This window comes from Scleropages formosus, chromosome 7 (assembly GCF_900964775.1).
Source record: "Scleropages formosus chromosome 7, fSclFor1.1, whole genome shotgun sequence".
Classification (NCBI taxonomy): Eukaryota; Metazoa; Chordata; class Actinopteri; order Osteoglossiformes; family Osteoglossidae; genus Scleropages; species Scleropages formosus.
Genome location: NC_041812.1, coordinates 32,973,542 through 32,991,535, shown reverse-complemented (window position 1 = coordinate 32,991,535; position 17,994 = coordinate 32,973,542). Strand labels below are relative to the sequence as shown.

The 17,994-nt window shown below is 41.9% G+C and overlaps 1 protein-coding gene across 5 annotated transcripts in view; it reads right to left on the bottom strand.

The window, feature by feature from the left end:
• The window catches only part of znf469 (zinc finger protein 469), a 162,604-nt gene extending 145,582 nt beyond the window's left edge, over window positions 1-17,022 (bottom strand). For all 5 annotated transcript variants that reach the window (XM_018765036.2, XM_018765034.2, XM_018765039.2 and 2 more), the window contains exons 1-2: window positions 16,916-17,022; window positions 4,318-4,383 (exon numbers count right to left, since the gene is read on the bottom strand). The gene's annotated coding sequence lies outside the window, so the exon portion shown is untranslated. The remainder of the gene's footprint in view (window positions 1-4,317; window positions 4,384-16,915) is intronic.
• Between the last annotated feature and the right edge of the window lie 972 nt (window positions 17,023-17,994).

The window sequence follows — 17,994 nt, the reverse complement described above, 5'->3', positions numbered from 1 at the left end:
TATGATGTACAGTGCAATAGTTACACATTTCTGTATTTAGCATTAATGGATTTCACTACATTGACATAAAGAAAGTGAACGCTTGCATTGCATTTTACACACACACACGCACACACACACACACACACACACACACACACACACACGACTGAAGCCACTTGTCCTGAGTGGGGTCGCGGCGAGCTGGAGCCTAACCTGGCAGCATAGGGCGGAGGGCTGGAGGGGGAGGGGACACACCCGGGAGGAGACGCCAGTCTGTCGCATTGCATTTTAGCAGAAACTAAAACTTTTTTAGTATGTAATATTGGTCTACTCTTCTGTCTAGTTCACAGTGTTGAGCTGATTCATAGAACAGAAAGCATGTTTACATATAAGTGCGTTTCTGTGAAACTGAGTGTAAATATTTCACATACAGTACACTGCATGTACAGGCACTCTGTCATAACCTCAGACTCAAATACACGTGGATGAATGTGTATGCGTATTTGTGTGCTTATGTATATGTATGTGAAAGTGTGTCAGCCTCTTTCCCGTTTCCTTTCCAAACATCCCATCCAGAACAAAGATGGACTTTGTTAGAGTGCTCATCCTTCACTCTCATAATCTCTCCTCTCATCCTTCTCCCTCTGCCAGGTTTTCTTTTCCTTTATCCATAATCTCACTTTGACTGTTAGTTCTTATGTTGTAAGAACCTATGTATTCTGCTTTTTTACACTGTGATCTTGTGGCATTTTGCAGGTCAGCAAGGCTCTTAAATGGACAGCAAAGAAGTATGCAGAGACACAAATTACCATGCATGTTTCACCAAAGTCTTTTTTGGGTAAAACAGGCTGTAACAAACCAACAAAAATTTTGGGATAGGAATATCACACTAGAGTATGATTTGGTTTCTTTCTCTGAATGCAGTGTGCATGCACTTTAAGATGTCTTGGAGGACTATTTTGCCAATTTTTGTCCAGTTCTTTCTCTGATGGGACAGTAACAGTAAATCACTGTGAGTGAGATTAATATTACACTGTTTGGATTTTTGCTATGTACTGCTCTGACTCACTCTGCTCATACAGATGTGTAAGCTAGCATCTCAACAATCACTCAGGAATCCCATTGTCCTCATCTCAAAGATCCCTACCTTTTCCTGATGCTGGCATACCTCCACACCTCTCCTGCAGATCCAAGGCCTGTCCCAACAACCAGAATGCCAGACTCCACCCAGGACAAGCAGGCTCTGCCTAACAATAATAACAGCTCAGAATCTGACTAAATAAAAAGCACTCAATAAAAAATTACAAATGTAAAAAAAGTGTACAGAAATGTTGTTTCCCAATGACCGCGGTATACAACTATTCAGCTCATCCAAGTGATGTTAATGTAGCTATGTTTTCACTGAATATTTCTCCAGAAGCATTATTCCAGTCTTGGACATTTGAAAGCCTTTTTATTGCAAAACAAACCCTATTTTAATGGTATCTATATAAAGTACAGTCATCCCAGAGATACAACCATTGCAGTTAGGAGAATTTGACTAACAAGAAGTTCACAGCCACATACCATGATTATCACCTAGTATTTGGCAGACACCCTTATGAAAGGTGACTTACAATGCTGAATAAGCTAAGCTAAACTCCAGTCATTTCCCCGTCTAAATAGCAGAGCCATCTAAGACACACACACACACACACACACACACACACACACACACACACACACACACACACACACACACACACACACACAAAAAACCACTAGCCATATAGAGTGAACTGTAGGAGCACACTCTCATCAGCACAAAGAGTTGTGGGATGGGATTTATTCAAGGAGGGTCATTTTTGTGTGTATTTACTTTGTGTATTCTGCTGTTTTTAAGGTTTTTTACTATATACTTTAAGGGGGGTGCGGTGGCGCAGTGGGTTGAATCCGCAGTCCTGCTCTCCAGTGGGTCTGGGGTTCAAGTCCCGCTTGGGGTGCCTTGCGATGGACTGGCGTCCCGTCCTGGGTGTGTCCCCTCCCCCTCCGGCCTTACGCCCTGTGTTACCGGGTAGGCTCCGGTTCCCCGTGACCCTGTATGGGACAAGCGGTTCTGAAAATGTGTGTGTGTGTATATACTTTAAGACAGTGGTTCTGAACCTTTTGAACTAAAGCCCCCCCCCAAACCTCTCCTATTATGTGGCATGCCCCCCAATGACTAGATAGATAGATAGATAGATAATAGATAGATAGATAATTTTTTTTAGATTTTTGTTTTTTGTACTTTTTTTTACTTTTTTAACTTTTATGTTTTTTTTTTCTTTTAAAACTATATGAAGGACAATAGTGGAACACGCCCTTAATTTATCAAAAATGTTTTTGAACAATATAGAACTAATTTGTAACATTATGTGTGATGTAATGTGATATGCAAACTGGGACGTAGGGTGTGTTTTGCTAGCCATGCCATTATAAATTAGTGGGAAACCTGCGCTTGCTTCTTTTTACAAAGAAGCACAATGCGCAGTTCAATGTTGGACAGCACAAGCCTGAGGTCATCCTCCACCTGCAGGCGATTTCAGTATTTTGATTTCAACGCAGTCAATCTTGAAAACCCGGCCTCACACAAATAAGTTGAAGCGAATGGAAGCAGCAATTTAACGACGGCGTCAGACAACTGAGGATATTCAGTCATCACAGTCAACCAAAACGAAGGCAGAGAGCAAGAGCTTTTTAGCTGGAGGTGCTGACGACGGACCATCGCCACAACTCCTTTTAGCACGTGTGGTGAACTTATCCATACCAACTTATCACCATGGATTAGTTCGACTGGTATCTCTGACGTTCTGACTCATGTCTAAAATGCCAGCTATACATAAAAGGCGGGCTTAAGCTCCGCCTCTCCAACTCAGAAAGAAAATGCAGAGGGAAGAGGAATGCGTTTTTAAAATATTTTTAATTATAATTAGTCTTAAATATTTTTTAAATTATATTTTTTAAATAATTAAGAGAATTTTACATTGATTTTTATAGGTTTTTAATTTTTATGCACATTATAATTGAAAAGCAATAAAATACACTGAGTACCCAAATGATGACCTGTCTCTGTGCTTTTTTATTGGAAACAATTTGCGCCCCCCCCTCCGATCTCTCTGCGCCCGCCCCCCCGTTGAGAACCAATGCTTTAAGATATACTGTATGTTTTATTAATTTTGTATAAGAACAAATTTACTGTATCATATCCATCTGGACATATCCAGGGAACAGCTGGTAGCATAGCGGGGGTTAGAACCTACTTAGAACTGCTGCCGTTGGACCCAAAGGTTGAAGGTTTGATTTCCACCTCCAGATGTAGCACCCTTGACCAAGTTACGTACCCTAAATCGTTCTAGTAAAATTACCCAGTCTTACAAATGGATAAATAATTGTAAGTATCTTAACATTATAAGTCGTTCTGGAGAAAAGCATCAGCTACATGAATAAATGTAAATATCCCAGAAGGTTTATGTCAAGGGGGTACGTGGTGGCGCAGTTGGCCAGGTCCGGCCCTCTGACGGGTCTGGGGTTCAAGTCCTGCTTGGGATGCCTTGCAACAGAATGGTGTCCCATCCTGGGTGTGTCCCTTACCCCTCCAGCCTTGCACCCTGCGTTGCCGGGTTGGGCTCCGGTTTGCCGCGACCCTGCCTGGGACAAGCAGCTTCAGTGTGTGTGTGTGTGTGTGTGTGTGTGTGTGTGTGTGTGTGTGTGTGTGTGTGTGGGTTCACATCAATTCACGTGAAGCACAAAATTGGTGCACCGTGAGAAAACCCACACTTTGACTGTATACGGAATAGCAACAAAAGAGCTGAACGAATACAGGTACAACAGCATAATTAATGAACACAAACTACCTTGCTATGTTGTTATGATAACCAATGCTAAGTACTAGGGTTGTTCAGATGAACTGGTTTTACCATTAAGAATGATTAAAAACGTTATGGTTTCCAAATTGAGAACTTCAGAAGCCACGATAAAATTCTACTGTAGAAGCCTGATGTTCCACATTGCCTTGAAAAAAAAGATTAGAATCCACCTTTTAAAGGGTTTTTCAGGAAGACATTACATTTGTAAGGTGGGGGAAGACTGTATACGCTAGCCACATGTTACACAATTTCACATTAAATAAAATTCACTACGGGCAATTTAGCATCACCAATTCACCTAAACTGCATGTCTTTGGACTGTAGGAGGAAACCAGAGCGCCTGCAAGAAACCCACACAGACACAGGAAGAACATGCACAGACTGAGACAGATTTAAACCCATGCCTGAACTGCTTCCTGGCATGTCACCATGCTGAGAAACTCTTACATACCTGTTCTTCCCTTTGCCTATACAGCTCTTCCTGTGATCTCAAAGCCCACCCTCCAACACCAAGCGACTGGAACAAAGAGAGAAACAAACACACATTACCCATCACTGTAATACTGAGACTTTAATGGAGGAGAACAGCAGTGCTTTGGTGAGGACCACACTGGCAGAAGGGGAAACAGAGACACCCAGAAAAGCCTACAAGAAAAGTCCAGTAAACATGCAGGAAACAATTATTAAAAACATAAGAGTTTAACAAAAAGTATAAACACGCAGAAAGCAGAGTAGTAGTTACATGCAGGAACAGCATTAGTAAGATGGAGGAGGAAGGCAGGGCATTACTGCTAGAGAGAGATTGCATTACAGCTGTGTTTAGATGGATACAGGGCCAGAGGACCACTGCTGTGTCTGCTCTCCTCATCTGTCATCACCTGGCAGCCACATTGTACAGCACGGGTGTCAGTTCCCTAGGTACCAACACAGCCCCATTTATGTTAGGTCATCTGAACTGCCATGGGTCTCAAAAATACCAGGCTGGCATGGGCCATCAAAAAATAATGGGCAAATTGTGATGGTGTACGTGTGTAAACTTGCATACATGTAAAAGTGTGCATACAAGGGCAAAGAGCAATAGCAAATGAGAAAGATTTGTGTAAATACAAGTGTGTAACACATACTGTGACAGGCAGGCCGGAATTTGGTATAGGAATACAGTAAACTTTAAGTAGACTTGACTAAGAAAACAATGTCATCTTTATCCATTTCTGACATACAAGTTCAACGTTCAGTGACAACAAATCTGCAGGTGTTGGAGTCACTTCAACACTGTTGCCTGAGTTTGACAATGATCATGTTGAAAGATGCTAGCAGATGCTGTCCCTTTATTTGGGGAGGTAAGAGAGCAATGGGGTTTGGATTCCAAGCCCTCTGTATTCTGGGTTCAGGTACACCACAGCTTTGTATGCAATTGGTGACTTTTTATAGTGTGATTAATACAATCATTTCACAAAGATACTGAACAGTAAACTAAACTCTCAGAATGGCAACAGTGCCAGGGCTATGGCTGAAAATACCTGACAACCAACCATAAAATAAAATGCTTTTGGTAATTAATATAAAGAAGACAATCATCAAAAGAAGTCTGTTAATCAGTTTCGGTGAGTGAAATCAAAGAGAAATCTGTTTTTATTTACTGGTTTCTATGCACTATGACAATAATACATCCAACAGAGAAAGAAAAAGCTGTGTGCGAAGCCAGACCTTCACAGCCTTTAATAAATGGCAATATGAGTTTACTTCTGAAATGAACAACAGAAATTGCTAGAAAGTTAGTGGAAAATATGTTCAACAGATGACAGTGACAGTTTTGGATGTATATTTAGCTAACAAAAAACAGTAACGCAACTACTCACTGATTCTGTTTTATTTCATTGCTCTTCTTTGCTTGTCTACTAAACTAACCCCCTTGTTCCTTCTATGGTACACAGAGTTCCCTCAGTGCTTGTGTGATACCCAGAGTTTTTTTACTCTGTTATAAACGCAGTTCCCCCACAGCAGTAGCATACAAAATATCCTTGCTGATTGTATGATAAGTTAAGTTCCCCTACTGCTGTATGCAGCATCTTCACTGGTAAATGCTACCAGCAGTCGAGGACACCTACACCACATGCTGCCTCAGAAAAACGATGTGCATCATGAGAGATCATAGTCACCCCGCACAGGCACTTATCTCTTCCCTGCCATCTGTAAAATGGCTTAGGTCTATTCGAACCCGCACAGCTAGGTACAGGAACAGCTTTTACCCCATTGCTGTAAGACTATACAACACTAACCAATGTGCCACCTTTAGTAACTAGAGCTGGACTGCTCCACCCAAGCGCATTGGTAAATTACACTGTCACTTCAAGAATTCTCATTCTCTCGTTCTGAGTTCTCTGACTGTTACCATTATTGTTACTAGTGTTACCATTATTTACTGTTATTGCTGTCACTGCTGCTATTGTTATTTACTCTCATTGACACTGTTTTGTTTGTGCAGTATTCCTATTGTCCTTGCCCATAGTCTGTGGAGGGGCATTCAGGAAGATTTTCATGATACATGTACATGGTACTTGTATCTATGACAATAAACTTGAAACTTGAAACTCGAAATGAACTGAATTATGGTACAAAGAAGTGCGATGGTTATTCGGTTAAGTCACTGTAACTGTGGTATACTGAACTCCTTCACTGTCTAAGTAGTACATCATCTGTGTGACACATAAAGTAACGTCACAATTTTTGTGTAATATCGCATAATATTTCAAATGTAGGGTGAAACAACAGAAAATACTGATATTTCTTGTAGAAGTGGGATTACTTAAACATTTCTGGCCTTACAAGTTTCATCCTTTTTCAAAACAATAAAATGATTAGATTCTTCCTAAGTGAGAAGATGGGACATGCTCAACAGCTGATTCATGGTCTGCATTGGTTTATAAAATACCTTGGCAGATCAAAACTTTTTAATATATTATACTTTATGTTATGCACTCTGAGACAAACTACTGGTAAAAGCTACAAAAGAAAAAACTGAATTTCAGACTGACAGTGACTGAAAAAATCCTTATACACAGGATAGTACAGTTCTCATTATGTATATTATTAATATTTAAGTCCAGTGTTTCTACTTTCACCTGAAAAATAAATTTTAAAGACATACAAACTAATCACAGCATAGACTTATGATACCAGCAATAAGAATACCCTTCACATGTCTTTTACAGATAAGTTTTTACAACCACTTCTACCATTTCAAACCACTGTACCGCTGCCTGTCGTGTAATAATATTCATAATTTCATCTCTAAAATTGCATTTTTCCCACAATGCATATCTGTATACATTTACACGAGTAAAAACTGCCAAAACCAAACAACTTGCACCTTTAGGATAATGCATTAAACATATTCCCCAGTACACAGGGGCTGGTTTAGTGTACTAAAAGCTGTAAAACAAATCAGGGAATGCATCTAGAATAGCAGAAGTGAACTGTTACATATGGAAGACACACATACACACATTTTCAGAACCGCTTGTCCCCTACGGGGTCACGGAGCCTACCCGGTAACACAGGGTGTAAGGCCGGAGGGGGAGGGAACACACCCAGGACGGGACGCCAGTCCGTCACAAGGCACCCCAAGCAGGACTCGAACCCCAGACCCACCGGACAGCAGGACCATGGTCCAACCCACTGCGCCACCGCACCCCCCATATGGAAGACATTGCAGCTAAATGCAGCACAGTAGTTGAAATACAACTACAAGTCATGCAATATATATATACATAGTACAAACATCACCAGAGCCTAGGGCAGGGCTCTGCAGACTTAACACCTGGGAACCATCTAACCTGGAATAAAGGAGGAAGGAGGCCAGGACACGTGCTAGACAGTATGGTGAAGCAGAACCACAATACTCTAACTGGAGACAGATGGGTCTGAAAATTGGAACCTGGACCCCCCCCCGATGAATCACCCAACTAAAGTGTTCACAACTTCCAGGTTGCATGGTAGAGGAAAGTCACAAGGTTGTCATGTTCAAAAGACCTGTGCTCCAACAAATTTTATTCACTAAAAAGGAGAAGCATCCATGCATTCTCCATATGTTTTTCGCAAAAGTCTAATTGCTCTTGAATCTTGCTTGCTGTCATAAAAATGACTCTGGATTACTGGCCAGCTCCGTGACCTACCTTTCAAACTTAACTGGGACTTTTCATTACTCGAAAAGTCAAACATAGAACAGACAAAGGGCTCATCATCCTTTCTATATGCAGGTATTCATGTAATGTGGGCTATTTGACTAAGTGACTATTTTGAAAATTGCATGTTGCTGCTGGTGAAATACACTTTTGTTTACTCTGCATTGTATATCGCTTTGGAGAAAAGAATCTGCTAAATGAATAAATGTAACGCAAATGTTAGCATCCCACAAAGTTTCACAGAATTTTATTTTAAAGAAGTATAAGTTATATGTTATTTCACTTGAAGCAAAGACAAAAACTACATCAACTGGAATCCAGAACTAGTACAAGGAGGTGAAGGTTGACAAAGAGGAGCCACTTCACTAGCACACTCAAAACCAGTTGATGGCAAAATCACAGGATCATCTACAGACTCTTCACCTTCTGTTTGTTTCTCCAATATTTTTAAACTTCTATTTCTCAAAAATACACATAATTTCTCACTCAAAACTTAATTTGATGACCCACTCTAGATGAATGTAGTTTTGTTATTGCTCATATTCAGCACAGCAGATTTTTAGTTTATTAAATTGTGTACATCCTGCATAACCTCCACAGGATCCATCCTCATCTAACAACAGACACTGTGCAATTGTCAGGCCATGGTGATATCCCGCCTGGACTACTGCAATTCTCTCTTGTCTGGCCTTCCTGCTACTGCCAGCAAACCTCTACAGCTGATACAGAATGCTACTGTACAAGGCAAAAACTACAAGCATTCCCTCGTATCTCCCCTCCTCGTCTCTCTGTACTGGCTTCCTATAGCTGCCCGGATCAAATTCGAGACCCTGGTTATAATCTAGAAAAGCATCAATGGAACCGCTCCCAGCTATCGACAAGACCTGATCATCTGCTACAGCCCAACCAGACTGCTACACTCCTCCACTTCTGCCTCCTTGGTGGCCCACGCACAAAAGGTCCAAAAGCACGAAGGTTCTCCATTCTGGCTCTCATGTGGTGGAATGACCTACCCCCTCACTCGGAACTGCTGAATCTCTGTCCACATTTAAAACGGGTCTTAAAATTCACCTCTTCTGGACTTATTTCACCCATAATTTCTTAAATTCATGTAATGTAGAAATTTTCATGCACTATACCTTCGAGGGGTGTGGTGGTGCAGTGGGTTGGACCACAGTCCTGCTCTCCAGTGGGTCTGGGGTTTGAATCCCGCTTGGGGTGCCTTGTGGTGGACTGGTGTCCCGTCCTGGGTGTGTCCCCTTCCCCCTCCGGCCTTACGCCCTGTGTTGCCGGGTAGGCTCTGGTTCCCTGTGACCCCGTATGGGACAAGCGGTTCTGAAAATGTGTGTGTGTGTATACCTTTGAGATCACACAAGTTAAACAATGGATAAACCTTGATGCAGCTACTCCTGTAACGTAACACAAATGTTTATATATAAGTGTTTTTATTATAGGGGGTGTGGTGGCGTAGTGGGTTTGACCACAGTCCTTCTCTCCAGTGGGTCTGGGGTTCGAGTCCCGCTTGGGGTGCCTTGCGACGGACTGGTGCCCTGTGCTGGGTGTGTCCCCTCCCCCTCCGGCCTTGCGCCCTGTCTTGCCGGGTAGGCTCCGGTTCCCCGTGACCCCATATGGGACAAGCGGTTCGGAAAGTAAGTGTGTGTGTGTGTGTGTGTGTGTGTGTGTGTGTGTGTGTGTGTTTTTATTATATATTAGAAAAGTGATTAGGAATCATTGATATTACGATAAACTTTTATGCAGCTACTCATGTGATGTACTGTACATTGGTCTATATGGTGGATAAAGCAACAAACTAACTGTACTTCAGAATCACATCTGCATCTAAGTCTCTCCCTCTGCTCATGTAATGTACACATTGTATTTTCTGTCAGATATGCATCGCTTTGCAGAAAAGCATCTGCTAAAGGAATAAATGTAAATGTTTGTGGAAATATTTGGGTATGTCTGTAAAGTCCAGGTATGCATAATTTTTTTTCCATTTAAAAAAATGGGAAAGGATCTCCTGATTACATTTACATTACATTTATTCATTTAGTAGATGCTTTTCTCCAAAGTGACATACATCTCAGAGAAATACAATTTGTGCATCACATTAAGAAAAAGAAAGAGGGCATGGAGGTGCAGCAGGCTTGGACAGGTCCCGCTCTCTGGCGTGTCTAGGGTTCGAGTCCTGCTTGGGGTGCCTTGCGACGGACTGTCGTCTCGTCCTGGGTGTGTCCCCTCCCCTTTCAGCCATGTGCCCTTTGTTGCCGGGTTACGCTCTGGTTCGCCACAACCCTGCTCAGAACAAGCGGTTGTTGACAATGGAGGAATTGATAGATTAGGAGAAAGAGAGACATGGTTGTAGACGTGTGATTCTTATGAAAACTTAGTTTGATTCTTCCCACTTTACGCACCAAACTCAGAAGAGATGATTCCTGATGACCCTCCTACAATTTTTTTTTTAAAAGGTACAAAAACATTTACGTACAATACAGGAGTAATGGCTGTGTAAAGGCTTATCTGGGCATGATCATAAAGTTACGGTGCATAAACATTTACACCGTACATGAACTTGACTAACAGATTCTTGTTATACAGACCGTTTTCAGGAAGAAATTATGTGCTGGATTTAACATTGTCCCATTAGCACCAGTACACAGAATCTGGTCACAATATACCCAAAAATCCATCTCTTAGAATGAAAAATAACAAAATATAATCATGTTGTATTTCAAGAAGTGTTATTTTCAAGAATTTTGACACAATAAATCTGAGACCCATTCAATGCCCCCCAGATGATACCGTATCCAGAGACAGAGACCAGAGACAGTTTAAGATGAAATGGTGATAAGTGAGCTCTTGGCATTGTAAACAGTAAAGTGTCTAATCAGCCCTCCTTCTGTTCTCATTCTCCTCAGCTGTCACACCCTTCAGTGACATACATACATACCTACGTATATCCACACCTTCCAGGTGCAACTGAATCCATAGCATGTTCCTTGACAACAAACACTTCCGATTATTACTGTTCAACAAGAATGTCTTTGGCATTCTTGGCAATTTGGCAACATCTGTTCTTTTCAACTCTTCATCGAAAGTTCTGGCACTAACATTTTACAGAACAGAAAAACATAATACTTTTAACACTTTCCAAAAGCTTTCCATAGGTCCCCAGTGTAGTACAACAGAAGCTTCTTAGTCTTCTTGGATTTAAAATCAAAACTTTTCATACTATAAGGAGTTGCCGTCTTCACTCTACTCAGATTATGACAAGCCAGCTGGACCCCAAAGAGCTATTTGCAAGGAAAGCAAAATGACCTCTAAAAATACTAGATATTACAGCCGGACTGAACCAGAATCTTACCATCAGCTTCCATTACACACAAAGTCATGATGCATCAGACAAAATCCGCTAGAGGAAGTAAAAACCAAAAAGCAGAAAACAGGTGTAGAAAAACCTTATAGGCACTAAAAAAAACTTATCAATCCTACATTGTACAAAAGTAACACCAAGATTACTAGAAAGTTAGTAGAGAATACATAAAATAGATAATGTAGGTGTGTACCATAACATTTAAGAAAACACATGTTTTTGGTGCAAGTCCAAGGTGGTTAATTATCTTTGACAAAGGCACTTAGCCTAAATTGATTTAAATCCAATTTCATAATGCCAACAAAACAGAAAAATTCACAGGGAGCAAGTAAAACACTAAAAATGTAGAAACGCTTACTTACTGTACCAACCACAGTGATATCAACCGTGAATTGTAAGGTCTCTCACAGTGATGTCAACTGTCATGACCAGCTCTACCGACTGAATTTAACTTCATGACTTCCCGTTCAACCACTAATGCAGTGGCAAACTGTTACTTGGCATGATTTTTGATGAGTGAATATCTCTAGACAAGGGGGTGCGGTGGCGCAGTGGGTTGGACCACAGTCCTGCTCTCCGGTGGGTCTGGGGTTCGAGTCCCGCTTGGGGTGCCTTGCGACGGACTGGCGTCCCGTCCTGGGTGTGTCCCCTCCCCCTCCAGCCTTGCGCCCTGTGTTGCCGGGTTAGGCTCTGGTTCCCCGTGACCCCGTATGGGGCAAGCGGTTCTGAAAATGTGTGTGTGTGTGTATCTCTAGACACTAGAAAAATAAGAGTTAAAAAAAAAGAATTTTTCTTTCCCTCTTTCCCCCCACTTGTGACTCACCCCATGGGTACTTAAAGGCTGTGGGAAGAGGTTGGAGCAATTGCACAAACAAAATCATATTTGTCTATTTGCCTTATAAAAGTCATTTTAAATGATCTCACACATACATACCCAAAAAAAAAATCATAGGAGCATGGCAAGCACCTACTACAGCAGACACCCGAAATACTGATAAAATCAGGCCTTCAGCACTGGGTGAAAAGCACAGAAATTTTACCCTTCCTCTTGAACTAATCTTTTGGCAGCTCTCAACAGGAGGAAAACAGTACTTTAATTTTGATATTTATTAAACATTTTTGGCTCCAACTGAAGCACAACGGTCATACTATGCTTGCTATAATCATATTTGTAACCATAACAGAGATATGTGGAAGAAAATAAAAGACAGCATTTCCCAAGGCAGTTGAAAACTTGGTTCATGAAAAACACAGTCCTTCCTTTCATCAGTCAGTGTTAACAAACAATTTTGTTCTCCCATGGAGAACAGCCTCCGCATCTCCCAAGTGGAAAGAAGCACATAAATCTGGGTAAAAACCCAAAGGAAACACACCCCAAAAACCTTCAGGTCGAACACAATCCACTGTCACTAAAAAGGCGCTGCTGAAATCAAATCTGGCGGCCAGAGGACATGTCTGGCATCAGGAGGAAATTGTTAAATGGCTGCTCTCCCACACTAGCCCAAATTGCAGTTCATCTTCCAGGAACTCATTAAACCCTTTAATGTCAAAAGATATGATGTGGCAGAACTTTATGTTTATGAAATGAATGATGTTCATGAAATTTATAAATTTTGTTCAATCAACTGGAGTATTGTTTCCAAATCCAGGTTCCAGGAACCCTTGAGAAGTCTGTTTTTTGTACAGTGTGAAGGTTGTAAAAGAGGCCTAAACCATCCAATACATGTCCATTTTGCTTTGCAAATCTCCTTAATCCATCTAAATACAATTAGAGATTAATGTATTTCTTGGGGGGGTGCGGTGGTGCAGTGGGTTGGACCACAGTCCTGCTCTCCAGTGGGTCTGGGGTTCGAGTCCTGCTTGGGGTGCCTTGCAACAGAGAGGTGTCCTGTCCTGGGTGTGTCCCCTCCCCCTCTGGCCTTATGCCCTGTGTTCCCAGGTAGGCTCTGGTTCTCTGCGACCCTGTATGGGACAAGCAGTTCTGACAGTGTGTGTGTGTGTGTGTGTGTGTTTCTTGGCTATGCCAAAAGGTGACATTGACCATTCTTTCTAATTTAACTGCCTGTGGTCATCAGTGGAGACAGCAAGATGTAGGCTTTGCCAACAAACTGGCCTTACATGCATTTTTTTACTTATCTAAAATACACACACACACACAATGTCTACAATCACTCGCCCGGAACAGGGTTGCGGTGAGCTGAAGCCTACTCTGGCAACACGGGGCACAAGGCTGCGGGGGGAGGAGACACACCCCGGAGAGGGCGCCAGTTCACCGCAAGGCACCCCGAGTAGGACTCGAACCCCAGACCCACCAGAGAGCAGGCCCCGGCCAAGCTCGCTGTGCTGCTGCACCACAGTCCCCCCCCATCTAAAAGTTTTATCAAAAACAATTGAGTTATCTTAGTTTGCAGTGACTAATATTTCACAGAGCAATTTAGGTGCCTTGCTCAAGGATACTGCAGTCTCTTTTGCAAACTAAACCATCGGGTGACACTCAGACTTTGTGTAGCAGAGTCCCGTACAATGACAAACCACTGCAGTGGGTTATGATAATATATATCCTGTTTAATTCACTAGTTCATGATTCAGTACAACAGCATGTTTCATGGTCACTCTACTTAAAAATTAATTTAAAAAAGCCAGTTGTCCATTTTGTCTTATTTCAAGCAGTAGTTTTGAGAGTCAAAAATGTCCCTCCATGGGCAGCAAATGTTGCGCCATTTTTGGGCTTTCTACAAGTTTGAAATAGAGCTTGATCAAAACAAAGTTAAAATATTAAAAATGCTGTCTTTAAAAATCGGTAAGAGACTTCCTTTTAGTGTTTCCACGTGTTTCCTTTTGTGAATGTGCTTGCAATACTGTTTTTTAGTTAATAAAAACTGCACACACCTTGTACAGGTACTGTAACAACATGCCCCTAACTTCATTTAAAAAGATTAAAAGAGAATATTAAAAACCAAATTAAGCATGTTATACTCTGCACCTGTTACAGAAAAGGAGCCCTTTAGTAAAAAAGCATTTTTAATACAAAAGTGGGAAAGCAACATTCGCAGTGGAAGTTCTTCTTCAAAATGAGAATACTGTAGTATAGTTTAATAAACAAGTTGTCCAGAAATAAAACCATTGTCAATAACCACTTCTCCCAAGCGGGGTCGTGGCAAGATGGTGCCTTACCCGGCAACACAGGGCGCAAGGCTGAAAGGGGAGGGGACACACCCTGGACAGGACACCAGTCTGTCGCTAGGCACCCCAAGCAGGGCTCGAAGCCCAGACCCACCACACAGCGGGCCCCAGCTGACAATGCTGCACCACCACACCCCCCCAGAACTAAAACAACCTTACTTAAATTACATTTAAATCAGATAAATAGTTTATAATAGCAACTTTAATTAGAAATAATTGACTTTGCAACATACTATACCATAGTGCGTTGTCAGATGTGAGGCACATTTAGTCCTTCAAAATAAGTGCTTCATCTTCCAGTAGCAGTGGCAAGTATGAACAAGGAAACCTCAGCATTAATTTCTGGCAGTCACCGCATTCTACCAGCAAAATCACAATTCCTTGACCGTAGACATCCTGGAGACACTGGAAATGTGATAAACATAGTTATCAAAATAAAATCTTAATTTTCTGCAAAAGTACTTACAATCCTTTTCAGTGAAGTAATATCGAACCCCTTGAACAGCGACAGAGAAAGATGCTACGAAGGTTGACAGAGAGACATTTGCCAGCTGCAATCCAATCTTGGGAGTATTTGAGAAACCTAAACTGCAGCTCAGGGGAGTTTTTAGAGCACTTGGTTGTTTGAATAGCTTAATTTAAAGGCTAAAGGGTATCACCCATGCATTACCAAAGTGAGAAGCTCTTTGCATTATTCTTTGTGCTGAGCATTTAATGAACTGACACTCTTGTTCAATTCAGGGTTGTGGAGGTCCAAAGCCTTCCTGTAAAACTTAGGGTAGCCAGAATACACCCTGGTACTGTCACAGGGTACACTTGTGAAGTATAAACACAGAAGAGACACAAGTTTGCTGAATACGTGATTTCAGACTACTGAAATAATTCTGAAGCAGTGTGTTACTCTAAATCAATAGGTTCTTCATAGATATACAGTTTAATGACTTGGGCCTGCAAGTAATGGTTGCTGTCCGAATCTCAAAGAAAAGGCAGCTGCTGACTATTGCAAAGTGTGTTTTTGGATACTTTGGAATAAACTACATACTAAATAACAATTGCATTCATTCAGCATCTACCACTGGCAAAATTTTCAACCTCACAAAACAGAGTTGAAAAAGGTGGTGAAAAAGTGTAACAAGCCTGCCACAGTGACACAGATTTATTCATCAGTTATAAAATCTCTGCTTTGGATAACTGCAATCTTTTAGTTACTGTTTTGCCACATCTTATATAACTACTGTCTGAGTTTGACCACACAGGGTAAATCCTTTGTATTACAGGTTGCTTCATATTTACTGCAGTTTAATAGATACAGGATAGCGTCTTCTGTTGTGCAAGAGATGAATCTGTCAAAGTTAATCATGGAAACCTTATTAACATGATTTGATTTGTTCTTGTGCACACAGGGATGTGTGGTCTATACGCAGACATTTCAGCATTAACTCTATGTGTGTGAGAAAGAGTGTGCATATGTGTATGTATGTATATGTGTGTGTGTGTGTGTGTACACACACGCACACATCATCTGAAACCGCGCTTGTCCCATCCGGGGTCGCGGGGAGCCGGAGCCTAAACCGGCAACACAGGGCGTAAGGCTGGAGGGGAGGGGACACACCCAGGACGGGACGCCAGCCCGTCGAAAGGCACCCCAAAGCAGGACTCGAACCCCCGACCCACCGGAGAGCAAGACCCGGTCCAACGCACTGCGCCACCACACCCCCCCACACATATAATATATAATATATATATACACATAAATGTATATGCATACATATGATATGATATATACATACTGTATACATATACATATGTGTATATATATACACATACACCACACACACACATAGCAAACAAATTTATAGAATAAACGCTCAGCTATTTAAACTCAGTAGTGAAACTGGAATTTAGAGGACCCTCGTTCACTTGACTGGTTTGTCACAAGGCGATAACGCCTCATGAACTGTGCCACATCATCGACACGTCGAAGGTAACTTGGACCATAGCTGTAGATGTGATATTTGAAAATAACACGCGTGACAACCTAAAGTTTCTCGTGTGCGTCCATCCGCTTTTTAAATCCACTTCCAAAACAAGGTAAAGCACTGAAAAAGCTGTTTTCACACACAGTGACAGTCCCAGGTAACAGCTACCGCCTGTCCACCACCACCAGTAGTCGAGCCCTCATCTTTTCAGCCTACCACCGGTTCAAGATAAGGTCACCGCTTTTCCACCGTGCGTGTGTAGCAGACCTCATTAAGGCAATGTGACGAAATTTATCCAAAATGTCGCTTTGTTAGATGAATGTTACTTACCTGTGAAGAAACAAGAAGGAACGAAAACCCGTAAAATGTCTGGAACCGTCGCGATCTGTCTGATGCTGAGTTCTAACGGCTCTGTGCTCGCGTTCCTCTCCATAGCGCGCGGCCCCCAGTTTCCAGGGACTCCCTACCCACTCGGGCGCGCGCTACTTAACCTCTTCGGTTCCCGCCTCGCAGCCACAGATGCGTTGTAGACGGTTTAACGGGCGTGTGTCTGTTTATTTAACACATTCTAAGTGCACCTAATTGCGGGATAATTTTGTTTTCTTGAATTATCTTGGTCTGGCGCAAAGGACATATAAACATGCACACCGTCATTTTTTTTTTTACATCTTTCATGCAAAGCAGCTACTTGGGCAACTAACAGTGCTGTGTTCACAGACGGGTTTGTGAAATCATGCATGTGTTTTGAGAAGACGCAGAAATGTCAGAATTGCTGCAACTGTGGTATAGATTACCGCTCACAAGGCATGAGGTCGTCTTTTGGAGCACTGAAAGGATGACGGTAGAATACTCTGGATCAAACCGAAGTTGATATGGAGAAACCCGTTGGCTGCAACCATTCTTTTCCACGTGTCGCACACATATATTTAGGTTTTAAAAAGTGCTGATTTTTCACACTGGAATGTGCTGCATTCATGACCCAGCTACAGATATTTTGTTTCAGCTCTGCATTTTGTATATCTTTTGCATAAACAGACAATTGGGAAATTATGAATCATACACTTTCCATGTTGCAGCGTTCATTTGGACTAAAAAATGATAGTGGTATTTTGTTATGTGGATACTGGGACACTGAGGTTGACTGGTAAAACACAAATCCAGGCAATTAGTAAGACCCCAGAGGAAAATAAGTTTAGGGGGGAAAAGGCACAAACAGGATGGCTCTCTTTCCTCAGAGCCTTGATGAGGATGCAGATCTTTGCCAGGAGTGTTGCATATGTGGTCAGTCTGTGTGTGAGAGAGAGAGAGACCAAGTGTGGGCTGGTAGAATAAAAGTGCAAGGACACAGGAAACAGAGCAGAGTTATTCTCATGAAGTTTACTTTTGTGCCGTCAGTGGTCAGTCCAAAG